Source organism: Chiloscyllium punctatum, chromosome 34 (assembly GCF_047496795.1).
Source record: "Chiloscyllium punctatum isolate Juve2018m chromosome 34, sChiPun1.3, whole genome shotgun sequence".
In the NCBI taxonomy this organism is placed as follows: domain Eukaryota; kingdom Metazoa; phylum Chordata; class Chondrichthyes; order Orectolobiformes; family Hemiscylliidae; genus Chiloscyllium; species Chiloscyllium punctatum.
This window is the reverse complement of record NC_092772.1, coordinates 32926519-32942510: the sequence shown is the minus strand read 5'-3', so window position 1 is coordinate 32942510 and position 15992 is coordinate 32926519.

Here is a 15992-nt window from a genome sequence, read left to right as displayed (position 1 = left end):
GCAGCAGATACAACTTCTTGCATTCGTTTGTGGGATGTGGGTGACGCTGGCTGGGCCCAGTATTCATTACCCCGTCCCTAGTTGCCCCTTGAGAGGGTGGGAATGAGCAGCCTTCTTCACCCGCTGCAGTCCGCCTGTTGTGGGTTGACCCACAATGTCCCTTAGGGAGAGAATTCCAGGATTCTGACCCAACGACACTGAAGGCACAGCAATATATTTCCAGGTCAGGACAGTGAGTGGCTCGGAGGGGAACTTGAAGGTGGTGGTCCCATGATTCTCTTGCCCTTGTCCTTCTAGAATTCATAGAATCCCTACAGTGTGAAAAGAGGCCATTCAGCCCAACAAGCTCACACCCAGACTCACCCTGTGACCCTAACCCTGCGTTTCCTATGGCTGACCTACCTAACCTACAAATCCCTGGACACTATGGGCAATTTTCCCTTGCCAATCCACACGAACCTGCAAAGCTTTAGACTGTGGGAGGAAACCAGAGCATCCAGGAAAAGCCCATGCAGGCACAGGCAGAGTGGGATCGAACCCTGGTCCCTCGAGCTATGAGGCAGCAGTGCTAACCACTGAGCCACCACATCACCCCAAAGATGAAAGTTGGTGTGGGTTTGGAAGGTGATAGCAAATGTTACGACATGGCAGTGAATCCCATTGTTAATTAAACCAAACATCCAGAAAAGCTCACCTCATAATCTGTTAAAATGAGTGACAGAGAACTCCCAAATTCCATGGCTTAAAGAAAATAACATCAATTTATTTTTTAATTCTGAAAGTGAACATTAAAAAATAACTATTCCCAACTCTAAACCCCCTTTCCCTTAACTGCTTTTTGTCTGCTTCTAACTTTATAACAATACGTTGTTCCAATAAAACACTTATTAAAATTACATCAACTTAATTTCAAAACCAGACTGCGACTGTTGTCTTCTGTTGCTGAATTCCCTGCGTTGTCTTCTTTCTTTTTCCTGAGAGTATGTTTCATATGAAAAGGTACCTTTGATAGAGAATGGTTCCAAATTTCTTGGATCTGTGTTGATGGCAGATGTTCTCTCTCCGATTTTCAAAATGTTTGCATTTTTATATCCCCAACGTTGAAAAGATGTTGGCAAAACAATCAATTCAAACTCGATTGGGTTTTAGTATCCCGGAACATAATCTAAACTGATTGGTTAAATTCAAATTGTTGTCAAAACAGCAACCAAAACTCAGGTATCCATTTCATAGCCAAATGTTACATATTTTCAATTTTCTATTACACTCTGGCTAATCATATGACAGGTGCTTGTAAGCATTCACTCTCTCTTAAAGGTACAGTACATGCCTTCAACTTCACAACACAAAGTTTAAGAGGCATTCAGATAGACACATGGATATGCAGGGAATAGAGGGGTATAGACCATGTGCAGGCAGATGGGATTAGTTTAGAATATCATGGTCAGCACATAAGTTGTGGACCAAAGGGCCTTTTCTTGTGCTGTACTGTTCCACATTCACACTGTAACAAGGATGGTTTTTTTTTCACAGAATCCCTACAGTGTGGGAACAGGCCATTTGGCCCAACAAGTCCACACTGACCCTCCAACGCCTAACCCAACCAGACCCATTCCCCTGCCCTATAACTTTACATTTCCCCTGACTAATGCACTTAGCCTACACATCCCTGAACACTATGGGCAATTTAGCATGACCAACTCACCCTAACCTGCACATCTTTGGACTGTGGGAGGAAACCGGAGCCCCCAGAGTAAACCCACACAGACATGGGGAGAATGTGCAAACTCCACACAGACAGTTGCCCGAGGCTGGAATCGAATCTAGGTCCCTGACGCTGTGAGGCAGCAGTGCTAACCACTGAGCCACTGTGCCACCCGTGTGATCGCACTGCTTGGAAGGGAGTGTGTTGCAGCAGAGATTCACCAAGGTATTGTCTGGCAGGGAGCAGCTTAGCTACGAAGAGAGGCCGGATAAGCTCAGGTTGTTTCATTTGGAGCAGAGAAGCTTGTGGAGGGGAATAGAGGAGGTTAAAGTGATGGGGGCCTGAGGAGGGTGTGTATAAACCTGCCATTCCCCTCAATCGAAGGATCAATAACAAAGGAAAAATGTTTAGAGGGGATTTGAGGAAAAGCTTTTTCACCCAGAGGATGGTAGCAGTATGGAATTCGCTGCCTGGGAGTGATTAATTAAAAAGTAATTGGATCAGCACTTGGAAGTATCATAACATTCAAGGCTGTGGGCCTGATGCCCAGTGTGGATTTAATACATTTTTGGTGGTACAACCTCCGTGGGTCTGTCTGAAAAGTATAATTCCATGAGACTATGAGCCATGTGCAAGTCGACAGAGGGCAAATGAGATGAGACAGATAAACGGGTGGCTTGAAGATTGACTTGGGAGAAATAGATTTGGATTCGGGGGCGCTGACTCCAGTCCTGGGGAAAGAGACAGCTGTCTCGCAGGGACGGTCTTCGCTTGAACTAAGCTGGGACCAAAGTCCTGGCAAATCGTACAGTCTGTGTCATTTTCATTTTTGACACTGTTTAAAACTCTGGGCTGAAATGAGAACATAAGGAACAGGAGTAGGATGAGGCCATTCGCACCCCCCCCCCCCTCCCCCCAAGCCTGCTCTGCCATTCAATAAGATCATGGCTGACCTGTTCATGGACTCAGCTCCACTAACCTGCCCCGCTCAGCCTAACCCTTAATTCCTTTATTCTTCAAATTCCTATCTTTGCCTTGAAAACAGGGTAGTCTCAACCGCTTCACTAGGCAGAGCATTCCACAGATTCACAACCGTCTGGGTGAAGGGGTTCCTCCTCAACTCAGTCTGAAATTGGCTCCCCTTTATTTTCAGGCTATTCCCCTTGTTCTCGTTTCAGTGGAAACATCCTCCCTGCTTCTATCTTATCTATTCCCTTCATCATTTACCTTTCTGTCAGCCCCCCCCCCCATTCTTCTAAATGCCAATGATTATAATTCCAATCTACTCAGTCTCTCCTCATTGGCCAACCCTCTCAACTCCATAATCGACCTTCTCTGCACCCCCCCTCCAGTGCCAGCACATCCTTTCTCAATTAAGGAGACCAAAACTGCACACAGTACTCTAGGTGTGCCCTCACTAGCACTCTATACAGCTGCAGCATAACCTCCCTGTTTTTAAACTCCATACTTCTCGTGATGAAGGACAATAAAAGGAAGAACGGTTTGAGAACGAGGGATTTACATTGAGGGCTGCATGTTCTGAAAACAAAGAATCTGATACTTATTCTGAACCCTCTCCAGCTTAATAATACCCTTCTTAAAACTGGGCAACCAGAACTGGGCACAGAACTCCAGAAAAGGCCTCCCCAATGTCCTGTACAACCCCAACTTGACGTCCCAACTCCTGTACTCGAAGGACTGAGCAATGAAGGCAAGTGTGCTAAATACCTTTTTAACCCCCCTGTCTATATGTGACACAAACTTCAAAGAATTATGTACCTGCTCCCCTCGGTCCTTCTGTTCTCCAACACTACCCAGAGCCCTACAGTTAATTGTTTGATATATCAAAATACAATACCTCGCATTTATCCAGATTGAATTTCGTCTGCTATTTTTCAGCCCATTGACCCATTTGATCAAGATCCTTTTTGTATTTTTGGAAACTTTCTGCAGTGTCTACTATTTTGATCCATTTGTGTCAAACTTCGGGAGAAACCTTTCTGTGTATGGCTTTAAACTGCTTCTTTTTAACAAGGTTACTATGCCCTTGAGTTTTTTTCCAGAGAAGTTCTAACGATCCAAATTTCCATCCTGTCTGAAGTTTGACTGGTTTATTTGGGGCCTGTTGTTTACCCCTAACAGATATTCCCTTCAGCCTAAGGCTTCCATGTCTTAAAAACAAACCAGTGTAATCAAAGGGGAGCGGCCAGCTAGCTGCTTGGCTAGCCTACATTTCAATTCGAGTGTATTTGCATAGTGAGTTCAGTTCTGGCAGGGGATGTGTGAAACATGGGCTGAGCTCTCTCTCTCTGACTTCTCAAACTGTAAGCTGTCTGTGTCATATTTACTCTTCGTGAGTACTGGGACTGTTGCAAGTATTTTCAGAATAGCATAATTAGTTCGGGTTTGGATAGGATAAGTTATCCAGTATTTGGTTTTCTCTTCTTTGTGTTTCATTCCGTGATTTTGTTAATAAATTCTGTTGCTTTAACACTTGGCAGTCGAACCACCTAATTTACTCCGGGAATATCCACTGTGCGCTTTGCTAAAACGAACAGCAAAGTTACGGTCTGCTTTGAAATGTTTTGAGGGGGTCTGGCCCAGTCTATAACAAAACAGAGGACATTCTGGGGTCAGAAACAAACTTCTTTTACTGAAACAGCGTAATTCAGGCCAGGAAGCAGTGATTATGGGAGAGAATCGCACCGTGCAACAAGAAAGGATATTCTGTGTCAGGATGGGGACTGGAACTTCTAACAGAATGTTTGGGAACTGAAATAATTGGAGTAAGAACTTAGAAACTGATGACAAAATTAATATTCTGTAACAAGACTTAAGTAATCACTTCTCAGCAAGACTTATATAATTAAGACAAGGCTTATACAATTAAAAATAGGGCCTTGGATCTCTTCTGAAACATGGGAGAACATATGGGAGAATACTCGAAAGATCTCAATCTATAATAGGACATGCGCTACGCAGTTAAAAATTCTGCACAGGGCTCATTTGGCACCAGACCGTCTGGCGAACTTTAAAAAAGGGGCATCTTCAGTGTGCCCCAAATGTAAAATAAATGTAGGTACTCTTATCCATTGCTTCTGGACATGCCACAAACTCCGTGTTTATTGGAGCGCTGTGGCGGGAGAGACAGGGAGGGTATTGAGGACTGAAGTCAAAGTAGACCCAATATCTCTACTCTTAAGTCTACTGAGTTTACCATCTTTAGACGGGCATGGGAAGAAACTATTTAATATTCTTGCATACTGTGCACGGAAGAATACTCTGATGAACTGGGTGTCTGAGAACCCACCGGGCTTGCAGGGATGGCAGACATTAATTACGGAAATTAATTCCTTTCGACTTTTTTACAAACATGGTGCACCACACAAGACAATTTTTATAAGACATGAGTTTATAAGACTTGAATTATTTGGATATAGATTTGTCATTGACCTTAACTAGAGTGTTTGTTTAACCAGGATGGTTAGATTTGTCAAACCCTGGGCCCTGGAGGGGGTCTCCTGAGTTAACACGGGTATGTATACAATGCTCCCATTCCTCTGTTTGAGAGCTTTGCATTGAGCATAGCTGTATTTTATGTTTTTTTTTTGCTTTTCTTTCTATTTTTGGTGTTGCTTTGCACAGTGTTAGGGTTTGTTTTGTATTATAGGGTAGGCTAGTAGTTAGTAGACAGTAATTGTATTGCAACTTGTTTTTATTTCTTTTTATTATACTGATATTTGTTATTGATTGTATTTTCCAATCATTTTCTATGTTTGTAAAGCTAAAACATTTGTTAATAAATATATTTACAAAAAAAAAATAGAGCCTTGGGTACTTTTGTGGAACAGAGAGACCTCAGGCTATAGTTCATAATTCTCTGAAGTTTGCATCACATGTAGACAGGGTGGCAAAGAAGGCATTTTGCACACTTGCCTTTGTTGTTCAGTCATAGAGTCACAGAGAGATACAGCATGGGAACAGACCCTTCAGTCCAATGCATCCATACCAACCAGATATCCCAACCCAATCTAGTCCCACCTGCCAGCACCCGGCCCATATCCCTCCAAACCCTTCCTACTCATGTACCCATCCAAATGCCTCTTAAATGTTGCAATTATACCAGCCTCCACCACATCCTCTGGCAGCTCATTCCATACACTCACCACCCTCTGCAAGAAAAAGTTGCCCCTTAGGTCTCTTTTATATCTTTCCCCTCTCACCCTAAACCTATGCCCTCTAGTTCTGGACTTCCCCACCCCAGGGAAAAGACTTTGTCTCTTTACCCTATCCATGCCCCTCATGATTTTATAAACCTCTATAAGGTCACCCCTCAGCCTCTGACGCTCCAGGGAAAACAGCCCCAGCCTGTTCAGCCTCTCCCTGTAGCTCAAATCCTCCAACCCTGGCAACATCCTTGAAAATCTTTTCTGAACCTTTCAAGTTTCACAAATCTTTCCGATAGGAAGGAGACCAGAATTGCATGCAATATTCCAACAGTGGCCTAAACAATCCGCTGTATAGCCACAGCATGACCTCCCAACTCCTTACTCAATACTCTGACCAATAAAGGAAAGCATACCAAACACCTTTTTCACTATCCTATCTACCTGCGACTCTACTTCTGAGGATCTAAAATTTGGATTTAGGCTGTTGTCAGGAGCAACCATTTAATGCATGCTTTTATTAACTACAAAATGGCTTCTTAATGCAAGTAACATAAAATGACATAACAAAATGGCTTCTAGGAGCAATGGCATCTAACTCTGCTGAAAACTCCATTCCTGAACTGATTGAAAGAGATTAGCAATTCATAGTATGAATTAACTAAAATGACCTGGGAAGCCAGGTGTCCCAGAGATAAAGCGCAAAACAAGTCAGTTCCCGGGAAATGTCATGAGCTTAACTTTATGTCTATTTATCATTTCATTTCATTTGATTAATTTTGTAATGAAGGCTGTTCTGTTTGTTAAGAGAGCTATAAAAGTTGTCTGTGTTTTAAGATTGTGCGCAGATTTTCCAGAGTGCACAGAGGTGCTTAACCCCTGTGTTGTCTGGCGCTATAATAAGTTGTTAAGATTTGCTAAAAGACACCAAGTTGCTAGTGTTGATTTGACCGATTGTGGAACCGAGAGGCCCCTCACAGGGGTCCAGATCTTCACTTTCAAGGAGCTATGAACCTGACTTCCAAGATGTTCAGCAACACGCCCTAGGACCTTAGCATTAAGTGTACAAATCCTGCTAAGATTTGCTTCCCCAAAATACAGCACCTCACATTTATCTAAATTAAATTCCATCTGCCACTTCTCAGCCCATTTCCTTTGAGTAGAGAAGTTGGGATGTCATGTTGAGGTTATACAGGGCATTGGTGAGGCCTCTTCTGGAGTAGTGTATCTAGATCTGGTTGTCATGTTATAAGGAGGATATTATGAAGCTGGTGGGGGTTCAGAAAAGATTGTTGTCGGCATTGGGGGGGGGGGTTGAGCTATAAAGAGAGACTGGATAGGCTGGGGACCTTTTTCACTGGAGTGTATGAGGTTGAGGGGTGACCTTATTGGAGGTTCATAAAGTCATGAGGGGCAAGGATGACAGATGTCTTTTCCCTCGCATAGGGGATTTCAAGACGAGGGGGCATGTTTTTACGATGCGGGGAGAAAGATTTAAAGATACGAGGGGCAATTTCTTTACACAGAGGGTGGTTCGTGTGTGGAATGAACTTCCTGAGGAAGTGGTGGATGCAGGTACAATTAAAAGACGCTTGGTTAAGTACATGAACAAGAAATTATTGGAAAGACATGGGACAAGCACAGGCTGGTGGGACTCACCTAGTTTGGGACTATGGACAGCCTGGACAAGTTGGACAAATGCTGTCCGACTCTATGATTCAGCCTGTTCCTCCATAGATCCTCCACGAAAGATCTGATTGTGAACTCAATTCCACATTCCCACCAATCCCAGATATTCTTTCACCCCTTCATTAATCAGGAATCTTATCTCTGTGTTAAAAGCTTGCCAATGACCCTGTCTCCACTGCGTCGGGGGGCAGAGTATTCATGACCTGAACACAGAAAGCATCCCTCTTACCTCATATTCAATGGGGGAGTCATATTTTCATGTGTTCCAGCCCTACACAGGAGAAAAACTTTCAGCTCGCAATCTGTCAAGACCCCTCAGGATCTGAAATACTTTAATAAGATCCCATCAAAACTCCAATCGACATCAGCCCAAGCTGTAACTACAATATAATCCTGGGCGGCACGGTGGCTCAGTGGTTAGCACTGCTGCCTCCCAGTGCCAGGGACACAGATTCAATTCCAACCTTAGGCGACTGTCTGTGTGGAGTTTGCACAATCTCCTTGTGTCTGCGTGGGTTTCCACCCGGTGCTCCGGTTTCCTCCCACTAATCGAACACGTGCAGGTTAGGGTGGAATGGCCACGCTAAATTACCCGTTGTCTTCGTGGATCTGCAGGCCGGGTGGGTTAGCCTTGGGAAATGCAGGAGATCGGGTTGGGTGGGATGGCTCTTCGAAGGGTCAGTGTGGAACTCGATGGGCTGAATGGCCCTCTTCCACTCTGTCCTGATTCTATGAATCTCTTTCAAGGAATCAATGGAGACAACATTTCTCTGAATTGCTACTAATACATTTATTTCATTTCTTAAAATAGGTTTTTTAAAATTCATTTTTGTGTGATGTGGTTGGTGCTGGTCAGGCCAGCATTTATTGCCACTTCTGGTTGCCCCTTGAGAAAGTGGTGGAGAGCTTCCTTCTTGAAGTCCACTTTCTGCCTACTCGTAACCATGTGATTAGCTAGCTCAGTCAGCCAGCTGAAAAGCTTGGGCTGTGAGCATTGCCGAGAGAAACCTGGTCAAACCAGAAGAGAAACCAGCAGATCTACAGCAGCCCGACACGACTCTCTCTCTCTTTCTCAGTTCTTTGCAGTAAGACACTTTAAGTCTGAAGAAAACTGGCACGGCATGGTGGCACAGTGGTTAGCACTGCTGCCTCGTAGCGCCAGAGACCCGGGTTCAATTCCCGCCTCAGGCGACTGACTGTGTGGAGTTTGCACGTTCTCCCTGTGTCTGCGTGGGTTTCCTCTGGGTGCTCCGGTTTCCTCCCATAGTCCAAAGATGTGCAGGTCAGGTGAATTGGCCATGCTAAATTGCCCGTTGTGTTAGGTAAAGAGGGGGAATGGGTGGGTGTGGACTTGTTGGGCCGAAGGGCCTGTTTCCACACTGTAAGTAATCTAATCTGAAAAAACCCATCTCCGCTTTCCTTCAGATGCTACAAGTTGCACCTTTGAATTGTTTCGTTCAGATTCCTTTGGTAAGTGAGGGAGCCAGTCTGTGCCTCCTGTAAACAAGTGGAAGCATCCAGGAAAATGTTACGGATAAACTTTCGGATCAAGAGCAAGGCACTACCTGCAGATCTTGGTTGCATGCCCAGTTTTCCTCAGCCCAAATTTTTTTCCACTTGTTTTGAATTGGAGGATTTGAGCTATAGGGAGAGGCTGAATAGGCTGGGGCTATTTTCCCTGCAGCATCGGAGGCTAAAGGGTGACCTTATAGAGGTTTATGAGGGGCATGGATAGGGTGAATAGTCAAGGTCTTTCCCCAGAGTAGGGGAGTCCAAAACTGGAGGGCACAGGTTTAAGGTGAGAGGGAAAAAATTTAAAAGGGACCTAAGGGCAATTTTTTCACGCAGAGGGTGGTATGTGTAGGGAATGAGCTGTCAGAGGAAGTGATAGAGGTTGGCACAATTACAGCATTTAAAAGACATTTGGATGGGTACATGAATAAGAAGGGTTTGGAGGGATATGGACCAAATACTGGCAAATGGGACTAGGATATTTGGTTGGCATGGGCACGTTGGACCAAAGGGTTTGTTTCCGTACTGTACATCTCTATGACTCTATACAGGGAATCTAGATTATTTGGCATTCGATTATCCAAATATCAGATTATCCGGCAAGATCGTAAGGTCCCAGTGCTTGGCTAAACTATGTTATCCGGCATTCGATTATCTGGAATTCGATTAACTGAATGAAATACTCCCCACCCGGATAATCGAAGTCCCTTTGTATCCTTTAAAGAGACTAAAACTATCTATGGTTCCCACCCAATCACTGTGTAACTGTGAGAAAAGCCAGGGAGGGTGGGCGGGGAGGTAGGAATTGTGGGATATAGGTAAATTAATGTTACTTCTGCAATTCAGAGCAATGTAAAACAAAAGAAATCAAATTATATAAATATTGTGTTTGAATTGAATTTGGTGTGTATGTCCTCTGCCTTATAGACACTGGACATCACACCCACTTGCAAGTGTGAAATAAACGACACTACTGATTCAGATCTTGACTCGGACTGGAATTATTGAAGTGAGTGAGCTTTGTTTCTCACAATTGGGGGCTCGTCCGGGATGTTCTTCCATCGCCGGGGGGAGTGGCTGGCCCTGGACACTGGGAAGACGCGTCCCGTCCCCCATTGAGGAGCGGTCTCGTGTCCCGGTTTGGTTCACTCACTTGGGCGACTGGTACGAATCTCACAAGAGAGACATCTGAATCAGACAGTGATAGGAGCTCGATAGAACATATGGCACAAAGGGGCCAGGCAACTCTGTGCACAGACCAAGGTAAGAAAATTGACTTTTAAGTATTGCCTTGGTGGCCGGGATTGAGTTTTAGTAGTTAATAAGGGACTAACGAAGGAACTCAATATGGGTTGTGCCGTGGGTAAGGAAAAAGCCTCCGGGAAAACAAAAGAAGGAAAAAGCAATGGAAATGGAGGCGGGGTCCCTTACAACATACCTCCAGAAAGTCCTTTGGGGAGGATGTTGTGGAATTGGCAAAATAATACTTGTACAGGGGAAAAAGATGATTAAATATTGTTGCTTCATTGGACTAAGGAATCCATTCTTCGTCCCGCCTCTTTTGGCCAAAATTCAGGTCGGACAAAGACTGGGTTTGTAAATATCTGAATTTATTTGTCAATGAGAGAGTGTGAGAGAGAGAGAGAGAATGAAGAGAGCTGTACAGCTGGTAGAAAGTTTAACCCTTTGTGATTTGGTTTGAATGCACATTTGTTTGTTGGTGATTGAATGTTTGCGTTTTATTCCCTGGAGCTTGAGTTCCGGGACTGTTTTGAATCTGATTTTTCTTATGGAAACTTAACATGATTTCTTTAAAGGTGAAGGATTCTATAGAAATTATGGAATAAAAAGAATGATACCTCCTGTTCTTCTTCCAGGTCATGACTGCCTTACTATCAGTTTCTAACTAATCTCTTTTATCTTTACATAAAAGCGATTTATGGAGGACAGTTGAAGTTTCAGTTCAACATTAGATTGTAGTAAAAACAAAATTCTATGGTTAATATCTGTGACCTTGGATTCGGCCATTGTTCATGCATTAGAAGTTTTGTTTTAAACTTGAATAGACAAATTCTTTTAAGGCAGCTCTGATTATTTCACGACCTATAGTATTGTAATTGAGCAATGATTGGTCAGGACTACTTAAGAAAACTAATTTTGGATTTAAATTAAGGGACTAAAACTGGGTGATTACAGTGGATTTCAAAATTTGGAACTGTATGCATTTTACATTTTAAATATTAAATACTGAATAAATATATAAATATATTTACAAGCTTGGAACAGGTTTTAAAGTTAGTAAAGCATGAATTGGTGTTTGAAGTTATGGGGAGCTAGAAATATTGCAATATTTCTTTCAAAAAAAGGGGAAGAATGTAATGACTTATCCCCTTTGGGAGGTACCAATCGGGGACAAAGAGATTGGGCTTGTAAGTGCCCCCCTCAGCAGTGGGGAGGTCAGAACATTTAAAAAAGAAATGAAGGTCCTGGTTGAGGATCCGGTAGGGTTGTTTGAACAAATTGATCAATTTTTGGGGCCCAGTCTGTATACTTGGGCTGGGTTAATGTCTGTTTTGAATATATTATTTACTGGGGAAAGAAAGGGGACTTATATGGGGAGCAGCCATTAAAATATGGGACAGGGAACACCCGATTGGAGATGGGGATGCTGGACAGGGAGAAGTGAAGTTTCCCCTCAGAGACCCCCAGTGGGAAAATCAAAATCCGGAGTATTAAGAAAGAATGAGGGAATTGAAAGACCCGGTTCTAAAAGGAATAAGAGAGGCAATTCCGAAGTCACAGAATTTGACTAAAGTCTTTGAAGTTAGACAGGAGAAAGATGAGACTCCTTCAGCTTTTTTTTGCAGAGATTCAGAGACTCAATGTGGAAATATTCTGGAATGAACCCTGAGGACCCAGTGGCACAGGGTCTTTTGAAAGTACATTTTGTGACAAAGGCACGGCCAGACATACAGAGAAAGATACAGCAGAGAGAAGGGTGGAGTGAAAAGCCATTAGATGAATTGTTAAGAGAGGCACAGAAAGTGTTTGTAAAGAGAGAGGATGAGAGACAAAAACAGAAGGTGAAAATGATGGTCGCTACGGTTGATGAGGGAGTTAAGAAAAGAATGGAACCAATAGTGACCAACCGGAGCGGTGGGTGGCAGCATGTAGGGCAGAGAGGACAAGGGGGAGCGTTTGATAGAGGGTTCGAGCGACAGGGGCAGAGCTGGAGGTCTCCACAGGCAGGATGCTATTATTGCGGAAAGATAGGGCACTTTAAGCGGGAGTGTCCGGCTCTGAAAAGGGAAGAGAGGCCAATTCCGCTTATGAATTTTGATGAAGAATAGGGGTGTCAGGGGTTCCTGCCCTCGGGGGCCCACCAGGAGGCAGCACGGTCATCACTGAATTTTAAACCAAAGAAAGTAGAAATGTCGACACGGTCAATTACTGTTTCAGGGGGTAAAAGGGGAAGGATTTACTGTTCCAGTATTTGAACCTATGATGATAGAAGGTCCTAAGGATAGGGTCACAGGGGAATTGTTGTATATCCCTGATATAGGAAGTAACTTACTAGGGAGAGACTTAATTATCCTCTTAGAACTGGGGATTGGAATTCAGGAAAAAGAATTAGTTGTACAAATGGCAATGTTGACAGAGAATATGGAGAGAGAGAGATAGACCCTATTGTATGGGCTAGGGAAGGGAATCATGGAAAACTACAGATCCCCCCCCTTGAAGTAAATTTTAAAAAAAAGGAAAGGGGACGTTGTCTGTGAGTGACAATATCCCATTTCCATCGAAGGTAAACGAGGACTGCAGCCAGTAATTGAGGGATTGATTAGAGATGGACTGTTGGAGCCATGTATGTCTCCTTATAATACCCCAATTCTACCAGTGCGGAAATCCGATGGAACTTATCGATTGGTGCAGGATTTGAGAACATGAAATCGAATAGTACTGATCAGGCACCCAGTGGTGCCAAACCCCTATACCTTATTAAGTAAGATCCCCCATGACCACAAATGGTTTAGTGTGATAGATTTAAAGGATGCCTTTTGGGCTTGTCCCTTGGCGGAGGAAAGATTTGGGACTATCCCCCTATGAAATCTTATTTGGATGACCTTACTTGGGAACGAATGGGGAATTGCCAATTCCCGAAACTAAAGATTTGTTTTGAAAGAAGTACATACTGGGCTTGTCCTCCTCTTTGTCTTTCCTCAGGAAACAGGGTTTATTGGCACAGACTCCAGCCCTTGAATTCACCGTTCATCCCATCCGGCCGGGCGATTGAATCTTAGTAAAATCATGGACAGAGACTAAATTGCAGCCGGACTGGGAAGGGCCGTACCAGGCTCTTTTGACCGAAACGGCAATAAGGACGGCGGGGAAAGGCTGGACTCACTACACTCGGATGAAAGGGCCAGTGGACCCTCCCGTGGAGGAAGAAGTCTGGACAGCCGAATCAACGCAAGATCCGCTGAAACTCAGACTAAAGAGACTTTGAGTAACTAATTATACAGTGGCGACGCGAGCGCGGGATTATTTCTGCAAGATTGTATAGTAAGTCGTTTTGTGCTTCAGCATGATGTTTAGAATACTGGGGATGCTTAGAGTTATGATGCTAGCCCTCTTGGTATTGGGATTTTGTCAAATATCATTTTCATATGTATTATTAATAGTTCCTGAGTCTGATAATCCACAAGTAATAGACGCTGATGTATGTAGCTTAGTAAATTGTGAGGATGTAGATAATCAGGGACAGTACTGCAGCTTTGAGATACATCTTAAGTCCTATGGGGATGGCCTTGGGGATGGTACTTAGTATAATGGTCTCGTCACAGTACAGCGGACCCCCTTCCAACCAGCTCGCGATTGTCCCGATAAAAAGTGTAACCCAATATACCTGACAATAAGGAAAACCAAATGGCACGAAACAATTCTGGGGGAGGGGGGCACCTATGAGATACAATGAAATGAAACGTTTGGGATAGAAATGAAAGCAAATGGGAAGGATTTCTTGGGCTATTGTTTTCGAATTAGCGTAGGACAGGGAAAACAGGTAGAACTACTGGGTAATAAGATACAATCTTTCTTTCACCCCTCCCGCTGATCCTAAAGTAGTAAAATTTATAGAGGTAAAGGACTTGAAACAGACCATTGAAATAGAAACTGGGTACGGGGATGCAAATGCCTGGGTTGAATGGGTAAAGTACACTGTAAAAAGTCTGAACAAAAGCAATTGCTATGTATGTGCCTCCAGTCGGCCAGTGGCCCAGGGGGTTCCCTTTCCGCTCGGGTGGAAGGGAGACAGGAAGGGCATGAAATGTATGATAGCCCTGTATCAGGATGAGACTGCATGGAATGATAGGAATTGTACCTCCCTATCACTGATGTTCCCTCCCTTGGAGAAGAAAGATGCAAAAGCTTCCCCCATATTTTCCGCCGCAGTTGGAAATCACATGTCGTGTGTGCGTAGACGAGGTACAAGTCGGTCGAGAGATTTGGGGGAGCTGAAATTATGTACAGAGATTAAGAATGTTACCGAAATGGAGAAGGGAGGGAACTACTCAGCACTAAAGGTTCCTCGAGCGGATCTGTGGTGGGACTGTGGAGGCAAAATATAGAGACCCACCCTCCCTCCGGATTGGAGAGGGATATGTGCAATTGTACAATTGGCAATTCCATTTACCCTGGCATTTGAGAAGGAAAAGATAGGAGGGAAAAAGGGAAGGGGTAAGAGATTACTGTTAGACACTTCTTTCGATGACAGGATTTATCTCGATTCTGGAGGAGTCCCTAGGGGAGTACCTGATGAATTCAAGGCTCGTAACCAGATTGCAGCAGGCTTTGAGTCAGCTCTCCTTTGGTGGGTAACGATCAATAAAAATGTAGATTGGATAAATTACATTTTCTATAATCAAAAGCGATTTATAAATTATACAAGAGATGCGATTAAAGGAATATCAGACCAGCTCGATGCGACAAGTAGGAAGGCATGGGAAAACAGAATGGTCCTTGATAGGGTTTTAGCAGAAAAAGGGGGTGTGTGTGTGTGATGTTAGGAGGAAGCTGTTGTACCTTTATTCCTAATAACACTGCGCCTGATGGTTCAATTACTCGGGCCTTAAGGGGATTGACTACCTTAGCAGAGGAACTGGCTGAGAATTCAGGAGTAGATACATCTCTCACAGGATGGCTGGAATCATGGTTTGGGAAATGGAAGGGGGTGGTGGTTTCCATCCTTACTTCCCTGATAGTAGTAGTCGGGGTATTGGTGGCCATTGGCTGTTGTATCATACCCTGTATACAAGGGCTCACCCAAAGGTTGATTGAAACAGCCCTGATGAAACAGGTGCCCCTGAAAGAAAAATGCAGAAGATAACAAATGGTAATTAAAGAAAAGGGGGAAATTGTGGGATATAGGTAAATTAATGTTACTTCTGCAATTCCATTTTACAAAGTAAAATGAACTCACACCAGTGTGTAATTGTTTTAGCCAAGAGCTGAGTCAACAAGAATGGAAACGATGTGGAGGAAATATATAATTGTTTTTGTATTAGCTAAAATTGTATGCCAGAATGAAATGTGACTACAAAACAATGGTAGATATTACGGGCAAGTAGATAAGATGTTGTGAGGGGATGAAGTTAAGCTAGATACGCCTGTACAAACAGAAGGTATAAACATCTGTTTCCCACTTTTACAGAGACAGAGGAACAAACCCCAATTAAAAGGGTCATAGGGATCAGAACAGCCTCGGGAAAGGCACAGATGGAGGGGGTAGATAATGATGAAGAAAGAATATGCCCAACAATGACCTATAGTGGGATGAGGTCAAACGGCCTTGTGAGGCCAGAAATAAGCATTTTGTCACAGACAAGGCCGGATAAGGCAAGAGATAAACAGGAGTAATGGGT